This window comes from Gekko japonicus, unplaced genomic scaffold (assembly GCF_001447785.1).
Source record: "Gekko japonicus isolate JY-2015 unplaced genomic scaffold, Gekko_japonicus_V1.1 scaffold2800, whole genome shotgun sequence".
NCBI classification, from domain to species: Eukaryota; Metazoa; Chordata; class Lepidosauria; order Squamata; family Gekkonidae; genus Gekko; species Gekko japonicus.
In genome coordinates this window covers 136,757-137,123 of record NW_015173760.1, presented here as the reverse complement: position 1 = coordinate 137,123, position 367 = coordinate 136,757, and positions in this window count along the sequence as shown.

The window sequence follows — 367 nt, the reverse complement described above, 5'->3', positions numbered from 1 at the left end:
TGGACGCCCGGTATGGACGGTGCTTCTACGGTTTGCTATGGCATAAGGTGGGATAAATACTAGGCCATCCTGCATGCTGAAGAATCTGTTCCTGTTTTAGAAATACACCTCTTGGAGTTCAGCAGCATGTTTTGGGGAAAGCAGTTGTCCCTTTCCGCCAGCATCTTTCCTCTGCCCATTTACTCCCTTGCTAACCATTGGATTTATTTATTTATTTATTTATACATTCGATTTGATATCCCGCTCGAACCCCTTGTCTAGGGGTCTCTGAGCGGCTTACAGATTTTTGGTGCTAATCACCGTTTTTCCCTAACTAGGGCCACAGTATGTATATATGGGGATGGGGCAACCTACCGGCACCCCCTAT